The following is a 5,723-nucleotide window of genomic DNA, read 5'->3' as shown; positions in this document are numbered from 1 at the left end:
TGCCTAACCACGCCCCTTTTTCGGGGTCTGGGGGGGATCGACCCCTTTTGACGTCACAGCGACCCCCCGGGACCCCCTCACGACCACCCCACACGACCCCCGCTCCACCCCCCACCCCCGCGCCCACTCGCGATTCGAAATTCCCGCTCTGAGGGGAGCCCCGCGCGCGAAAATTGGACCTTCCGCGCTCCCAGGATGCTCCGCGAACGTGATTTGCATAAGAGGCGGGGCCACGGCGTTTCCGGCGCTTAAAAAAGGGTTTATTGGGCCCGTTTTGGGGGGATTTTTTGGAGGTTTTGGGGGGGATTTGGGGGGTCCGGGGGCATCAGAGGGTTTGGAGGGGTTTTGGGGGTCCCCTGGAAGGGGCTGAGGGGGGCATCAAAGGGGGTTTGGTGGGGAGGGGGGACACACAAGGGGTTTGGGGACCCCAGGGGGTTTTGGGGATCCCCAGGGAGGGTCAGGGGGTCGAGGAGGGGGTTGAAGGGCTCAGGAGGGGTTGGGGACCCCCAAAGAGGATTTTAGGGTGGGTGGGTGGGGTTTGGAGACCCCTGGGTGAGGGGAGGGGATATTTGGAGACCCCCAAGGGGGGCGAATTGGGGACCCCTGGGTGGGGGGTTTGGGGGCCAATCAGAAGGTTTGAGACCCCTCCCCAAGGGGGCTGTGGGGGGAAGGGGGAGTGAGGGAGGTTTGGGGACCCCTGAGGATGTTTTGGGGGTGGGGAGGGGTCTCTGGTGGGGTGGGGGGGTCACCGCCCCCTCTGTCCCAGCAGGACCCGGCCCAGCAGCAGCAGCTCCGTCACGGCCGTGGGGACACTGGGGGAGGGGAGAGGAATTTGGGGGTCAGGGGTCTCCTCACCCCCAACCCCTGGGACCCTCCCAGCCCCCCCAGGACCCACCTGAGGGCGAGGGTGGCCCAAAGGGCGGCTCCGTCACAGCCCTCGAGCCAACCCAGGGCCAGGCCCAGGGCGGCCCCCCCGTGAGCCCCCAGGGCTGGAGGGTCAGGGAAAACACCCCAAAATGGGACCCCAAAACCCCCCAAATCACAGAGACCCCCCAAATCACAGAGACCCCCCGTGAGCTCCCCAGGGCTGGGGGTCAGGAAAACACCCAAAATGGGACCCCAAAACCCCCAGGACCCCCCAAATCACAGAGACCCCCAAATCACAGAGACCCCCCAAATCACAGAGACCCCCTGTGAGCCCCCAGGGCTGGGGGTCAGGAAGACACCCAAAAATGGGACCCCAAAACCCCCCTAGGACCCCCAAATCACAGAGACCTCCAAATCACAGAGAAACCCCCAGGACCCCCAAAACCCCCAAATCACAGAGACCTCCCAAATCACAGAGACCCCCGTGAGCCCCCAGGGCTGGAGGGTGATGGAAAATACCCCAAAATGGGACCCCAAAACCCCCAGGACCCCCAAAACCTCCCCAAATCACAGAGACCCCCGTGAGCCCCAGGGCTGGGGTCAGGGCACCCAAAAATGGGACCCCAAACCCCCAAATCACAGAGACCCCCAAATCACAGAGACCCCTGGGACCCCAAAACCCCAGGACCCCCAAATCACAGAGACCCCCAAATCACAGAGACCCCCTGTGAGCCCCCAGGGCTGGGGGTCAGGAAAATACCCAAAATGGGACCCCAGAACCCCCGGGACCCCCAAATCACAGAGACCCCCAAATCACAGAGACCCCCTGAGCCCCCAGGGCTGGAGGGTCAGGGAAAACACCCAAAATGGGACCCCAAAACCCCCCAAATCACAGAGACCCCCCAAATCACAGAGACCCCCTGGGACCCCCTAAACCCCCTGGGACCCCAAAACCCCAGGACCCCAAAACCCCAGGACCCCCAAATCACAGAGACCCCCGTGAGCCCCCAGGGCTGGAGGGTGATGGAAAATACCCCAAAATGGGACCCCAAAACCCCCTAAATCACAGAGACCCCCCAAATCACAGAGACCCCCGTGAGCCCCCAGGGCTGGAGGGTCAGGGAAAATACCCAAATGGGACCCCAAAACCCCTGGGACCCCAAACACCCCCAAATCACAGAGACCCCCAAATCACAGAGACCCCCTGAGCCCCCAGGGCTGGTGGAGTCAGGAAAACACCCCAAAATAGGACCCCAAAACCCCCCAAATCACAGAGACCCCCGTGAGCCCCCAGGGCTGGAGGGTCAGGGAAAATACCCCAAAATGGGACCCCAAAACCCCCAAAACCCCCTGGGACCCCCAAATCACAGAGACCCCCGTGAGCCCCCAGGGCTGGAGGGTGATGGAAAACACCCCAAAATGGGACCCCAGAACCCCCAAATCACAGAGACCCCCCAAATCACAGAGACCCCCGTGAGCCCCCAGGGCTGGTGGGTGATGGAAAATACCCAAAAATGGGACCCCAAACCCCAGGACCCCAAACCCCCAAATCACAGAGACCCCCGTGAGCTCCCCAGGGCTGGGGGTGATGGAAAATACCCCAAAATGGGACCCCAAAACCCCCAGGACCCCCAAAACCCCCAAATCACAGAGACCCCGTGAGCCCCCCAGGGCTGCAGGGTCAGAGAACACACCCAAAATGGGACCCCAAAACCCCTGAGACCCCAAAGCCCCCAAATCACAGAGACCCCTCAAATCACAGAGACCCCCATGACCCCCAGGGCTGGAGAGTGATGGAAAATACCCTCAAAATGGGACTCCCAAACCCCTGGGACCCCCAAATCACAGAGACCCCCAGGGACCCCCAAACCTCCTGGGACCCCCAAATCACAGAGACCCCCAGGGACCCCCAAACCCCCGGGACCCCCTAAAACCTCCTCGGGACCCCCCAAATCACAGAGACCCCCGGCATCCCCATATTTTGGGATCCCCATATTTTGGGGTCCCCTCCCCACATTTTGGGATATCCCCCATTTTGGGGTGTCCCCCACATTTTGGGGTCCCCTCACACATTTTGGGGTCCCCCCTCCCACATTTTGGGGTCCCCTCCCATTTTGGGGTCCCCCAGGATACAGCCCAGGCTCTGGCCGGGGTGGAACATCGAGACCCCGAGAAGAACCCCAAAATTCCACCCCCAGCAGGGCCAGGGACCCCCAGGGCCCCCAAAACCTGCGGGGAAAAAAAAAGGGGGTTAAAACAGGGACCCCCAAAATCCCCCAAAAAAAACCCAAACCCACCCAGGACCCCAGATCCTCCCCAGGACCCCCAAAACCCACCCAGAACCCCCAAACCACCCCAGGGACCCCCAAAACCCACTCCAGGACCCCCAAATCCCACCCAGGACCCCGCAAAACCCCACCCAGGACTCCCCAAAACCTGCGGGGAAAAAAAAGGGGATTAAAGGGGACCCCAAAAACCCCCAAAACCCCAACCCCCAGGACCCCCAAATCCCACCCAGGACCCTCCAAATCCCACCCAGAGACCCCCAAATCCCACCCAGGGACCCCCAAAGCCCACCCAGGACTCCCCAAATCCCACCCAGGACCCCCAAATCCCACCCAGGGACCCCCAAATCCCTCCAGGGACTCCCCAAATCCTCCCCAGGACCCCTCAAACCCACCCAGGGAACCCCAAAACCCACCCAGGACCCCCAAATCCCACTCAGGACTCCCTGAATCCCACCCAGGGACCCCCAAACCCACCCAGGGACCCCCAAATTCCCCCCAGGGAGCCCCAAATCCCAACCAGGGATCCCCAAATCCCAACCAGAGACCCCCAAATCCCACCCAGGACCCCCAAACCCCACCCAGGGACCCCCAAATCCCACCCAGGACCCCCAAACCCCACCCAGGACTCCCCAAACCCACCAGGACTCCCCAGATCCCACCCAGGACCCCCAAATCCCACCCAGGACTCCCCAAACCCCACCCAGGACCCCCAAATCCCACCCAGGGACCCCCAAATCCCACCCAGGACCCCCAAATCCTCCCCAGGACCCCCCAAATCCCACCCAAGACCCCCAAATCCCACCCAGGACCCCCCAAATCCCACCCAGGGACCCCCCAAATCCCCCTCAGGACCCCCAAATCCTCCGCAGGGACCCCCAAATCCCACCCAGGACCCCTCAAAACCCACCCAGGACCCCCAAACCCACCCAGGACCCCCAAAGCCTCCCAGTACCCCCAAAATCTGCAGGAATGGGGGGTGACTGGGAAGACACTGGGGGGAACTGGGAGCACTGGGAGGGCACTGGGGGGTACTAGGGGGGCAATGGGGGAAACTGAGAGGGACTGGGAGGGGACTGGGAGAGACTGAGGGGTACTGGGAGCACTGGGAGGGACTGGGAGGGCACTGGGCCATACTGGTTCCATACTGGGAGCACTGGGGGGGCACTGGGAGGGCACTGGGAGGGCACTGGGCCGTACTGCTCTCATACTGGGAGCACTGGGAGGGCACTGGGCTGTACTGGTCCCATACTGGGAGCACTGGGGGGCACTGGGAGGGCACTGGGCCATACTGGTCCCATACTGGGAGCACTGGTCTCACTCACCCGGGCTCTGGTGCCTCCGAGGGGCCCTCGGGGGGGCTCTGGGGGGGGAGGGGGGTGTGAGATCAGGCCCCTCCCCCACTCCCAGTGCCCCTCCCCTTCAGCCCCTCCCCCTTCAGCCCCTCCCCCACCTCCCTCTGCCCCTCCCCTTCTTGTTCCCCGCCCCTCCCCCCACCCCTCCCACTCCCTCTTGCCCCTCCCCCCTTAACCCCACCCCTCTCCTGCCCCTTCCCCTTAACCCCACCCCTCCCCACCGCTCCCCTTTGTCCCAGCCCCTCCCCCTCCCGCTGGCCCCTCCTCCCCCTCGGCCCCTCCCCCACTCACCCCCGCAGCAGCAGCACCAGGTGGGCCGTGAGGGCCAAAAAGCGCCCGGGCAGGACCTGGGGGGCATCTGGGAGAGGGAAGGAGAGGAGGGCGAGAGATGGCACCGCCCCTCCCCACCCCGACACAGCCCCGCCCCTCCCCCGCTCCATCGGCTCCCCCCTCTTCACCCACGGCCCCTCCCCACCCGGGGCACGCCCCTCCCTCAGGTCGGTTTGTGCTGTCCATACCGCTCCCTGCAGGTCTGTACTGGTCTATACTGGTCTATACTGGTCCATACTGGTCCGCACAACCCCCCCCGCCTTCTGATTGGTCGCCGCCCCTCCCTGCCCCGCCCCTGTTGCCGGGCAGACTTTCAGCTCCCAAAATGGCCGCCCCCACGTGACCCCGCTCCTCCCACTCTGATTGGTCGCTCACCTTCCCTCCCCCTCCCCAGCCGCCCAAATCAGCGCCTTCGCGTGGGCGTGGCCGCGGAGGAGGGCGCGAAGGAAAAGAGGGGCGGGGCTTCGTGAGGCGGCGGCCAATGGGAGCGCGGCGCGCGCGGGGAGGGGCGGGGCTTCGTGAGGCGGCGGCCAATGGGAAGGCGGATCCGGGCAGAGGGGGCGGTGGCTCTCGAGGGCGGACCAATCAGCGCGCGGGGCGCGCGGGCGGCGGCCAATGGGAGCGCGGGGAGGGGCCAGATTTGAACCGGCGGCGGCGGCGAAAGCGAAGAGTGAGGCGGGTGGGGGAGTTTGGGGGATCCTGAGGGATTTGGGGGTCCTGAGGGGATTTAAGGGGTCCTGAGGGGAATTTGGGGGTTCTGGGGAAATTTGGGGGTCCACGGGGGATTGGGATATTTGGGGGATTTTGGGGGTCCTGAGGGGATTTGGGGGAGTCCTGAGGGGATTTGGGGGTCCTGAGGGAGATTGGGGGTGTTGGGGGACCTGAG

General features: G+C 64.4%; 1 long non-coding RNA gene across 1 annotated transcript; it reads right to left on the bottom strand.

Annotated features, from left to right (window-relative positions):
• Positions 1-668: 668 nt before the first annotated feature.
• Positions 669-3,037, bottom strand: LOC126635056 (uncharacterized). Its single transcript, XR_007627487.1, has 3 exons — positions 3,001-3,037; positions 896-989; positions 669-812 (listed from the first exon to the last, which is right to left on the bottom strand). It is a non-coding gene; the product is annotated as an uncharacterized LOC126635056 (long non-coding RNA).
• Between the last annotated feature and the right edge of the window lie 2,686 nt (positions 3,038-5,723).

The sequence above is a fragment of the Myiozetetes cayanensis genome, unplaced genomic scaffold (assembly GCF_022539395.1).
Source record: "Myiozetetes cayanensis isolate MyiCay16 unplaced genomic scaffold, myiCay2020 scf1052, whole genome shotgun sequence".
Classification (NCBI taxonomy): Eukaryota; Metazoa; Chordata; class Aves; order Passeriformes; family Tyrannidae; genus Myiozetetes; species Myiozetetes cayanensis.
This window is presented reverse-complemented; position numbering and strand designations above follow the sequence as displayed.